Genomic DNA, 3,153 nt, shown 5'->3' with positions numbered 1-3,153 from the left:
CTTTACAGGTAAGGAAACTGAGGCTAAGAGAAACTATTATATGCCCCAAAGCCACTGAGTCACCAGAACTTGAAACCTAGTTTTCTTAGATAAGATTTATCATATCTGTTAAAGGTTTATCTATCTTAGCATTGGGGGAGATCTACTTCCTTTTTATATTTATTTAATTTATTGTTAAATCTGGAGTTTTAAACAATTGAGATATTAGCAGCTTCTTGACTGGAGTAGAAACTGAAGAGAAAAGATCCTAAATGAGCATTTGCACTTAGAAAGAAAGGTCCCCTTCTCCCTTCAGAACCCTCTACAAAATTGCCATCTGTGCTGTGGTAGCAGCTGCTCCATTCTCATACTTGACTCCATTGGGACTAACTTTGGGCTCCTTTTTTAAAAATTGGAAATCAATGTCAAAGCAGGTGATGGAGAAAGCCAATGAAGTTCTTTTGTTCATATTCCCTTGCTAGGGGGTACAAACACTCTTCTCATCGGAGCATTGATCTGATAGCACACAACTGTCTGCATTTCTTACGTTGGCATACTGAGATCCTTATGGTACTCTTAGCCTGGCATGGGCTAGACTTGCTTTGGACTAGAAAAAAGAAATCAATAATTCTTTACAAAACCTTTACTTGGGACAGTATTCAGAAGCCTTCTATTTCTGCCACTTTGGTCAAAATGGAAGATTCAATATGAGACATCCACTCTATTTTCTGTAAGTTGTTGCCCTTAAATTCCTAAATTGATCAAGAAGTAGACAAAAACTTAAGGCAATCATTCAGCCAAAGAAAAGGTCATCAGAATAACTGCTTCTTCTCAAATTATCATTCTCTGCAATTTGGGTGCCTAATTTACCAGTGTGTCATTTTTCAACTTTATGACATGGTCTTTCATTTCTCACCCTCTAGAGGTGGATTGAATGATGAATTCCAGTCCTTCCCCCCCTTCTCCATGGCTTTGTTATGGCCAGAATGTATTTCCTGGCCTTAAACTTGGGCTCCACCACATGACTTGCTGTCATCATTGGCAGGAGGAAAGAAAGGACAGTCCAGGGCCGAGACATGAATATTTCTGTTTGCCATCTTGCTCCTCTGCTATCACTATGGGAAAAACTTGCCTCTCTAGGTGGGGCTAAGTGGCTGCTTCAGGGAGGAAGACAGACGTGGAATCCATCTAGCCTAGACCTGCAGTGAGATGTGGAGCCACCCCCAGACACTGCAACTGGACAGTTGACACCCAGCTGAGCCCAGCCCAGTTGAGCCAACACTCACCTAACCTACGTATCCATGAGTTATACATATCCATGAGTGCTTATTATGTATGCTACTATGATTTTATGCTGCATTCATGTAACAATAGTTAACTAGCACTCTTTTAAAAGAAAATGATATAATTCTATGCATAAGATGAGACTATAAAAAACATAATCGCTTTTGAATCAACCCTGGCGATCAATGGGGTGACAGATGTCGCAGCCAGATCGCCCTCACATCCAACATAATTGCTTTTGAAACACACACACAGAACATGGTCAGATCCATGAATTTGTCCTATTTTTCAAAAGAGTTGGGGAAATGTTTTTAAAAATTGCTTTGGGGAGGTGCCTGGGTGGCTCAGTTGGGTTAGGCGTCGTCCAACTTCGGCTCAGGTCATGATTTTGCAGTTAGTAGGTTCGAGCCCCACATCAGGCTCTGTGCTGACAGCTCAGAGTCTGGAGCCTGCCTCAGATTTTGTGTCTCCCTCTCTCTCTCTGCCCCTCCCCCGCTCACATTGTCTCTCTCTCTCTCTCTCTTTAAAAAAATAAATAAACATTTAAAAAAATCTTAGAAAATAAATGTTTGGTATAAGTCTGAATTATTTTTAAAACACCTCTGGCCATGATCATGTTTTTTATGTGTATTTTACTTTATCTGGGTTAATTACAGCTTCCAGAGCATACACCAATAAAATTGTGATTCGGGTATCTCTGTTTCCTCTGATATAAAAGCTGGAGTAGGAAAATAGTGGCAGAAAAATGCAGTAATTCAAGGAATTGGAATTAGAAAGTATGATCAGAAATATAGAAGGCATGAGTCTCAATGGGTGGCTTAACTAATCTGTGGACACAAGGGGATGATGAGTGTTTGATGAGACTTTGAATGAAAGAATGCTCTACTTTTTTTTTTACATTTATTTATTTATTTTGAAAGACAGAGCAGAGAGAGCAGGGTAGGGGCAGAGAGAGAGGGAGAAAGAGAGAATCCCAAGCAGTTTCTGTGCTATCAACACAGAGCCTGATGAGGGGCTCAGTCTCATCAAATCAAGAGTCAGGTGCTTAACCGACTGAGCCACCCATGTGTCCCAAGAATGCTCTATTTTAAACCATTTCCAGATGGTTATTCTGTGTTCATTACACTGAGCTTTGAAGAACTAGAATGTGTTTGTGAAGTTTTAACCCCTGCCACCTGACATTTGGGCTCAGTGAAGAAATTCCACAGGTTAGTGAAAACTTTTGACATCCATAAAAATCTAGAATTGGAATGGGGTCCAAATTCTGCCATAGCCACATATTTAGTGCCACTAAATATGGTTTCTTCCAGACCATGGCCATATTTCTGTACAGATAGTCACGAATTCTTTGCCTCCAGTTCCAAGGAGTGGCCCTAATGCCCAAAGATGAGTCAGAATCAGCAAAAACGATGAGCTACATTTCACAAAATAACTTTATTTAGCACCCAGTGAAAATCTATTTGTGGAAATGAACTTGTGATAAGCCTTTATATAAAATGGAATATTTCTGTTTAAGTCAGTTTCTTTAAAAGTTTATCCTAACCTTTGCATGCAGTTGTAATTATGTTATGCCTACAAACTTCTTTCCTGTCTTTAATATAATATTTGCTCACAAGCATATGATTACATATGTTAACGATTGAATAGTATTCACAAATCAAAGCTATCCCATTTGTTTAGTCATTCTCTTATAATTGTATATTTCAATTTTGGGGGTTTTTTTAATAAAGAAGAATGAAAGGGACATATCTGTGCACACTAATTTCCCTTGGTTGCACATGTCAGTTTCTTGTGAAAGATTCCTAAACATAATACCATTAGATCAACAGTTGTGAACATTTTTTAATGTTTTATTTATTTTTTGTAAGAGAAAGAATGTGAGTAGGGGAG

The sequence above is a fragment of the Herpailurus yagouaroundi genome, unplaced genomic scaffold (assembly GCF_014898765.1).
Source record: "Herpailurus yagouaroundi ecotype Mexico unplaced genomic scaffold, PumYag 182, whole genome shotgun sequence".
Classification (NCBI taxonomy): domain Eukaryota; kingdom Metazoa; phylum Chordata; class Mammalia; order Carnivora; family Felidae; genus Herpailurus; species Herpailurus yagouaroundi.
This window is presented reverse-complemented; position numbering follows the sequence as displayed.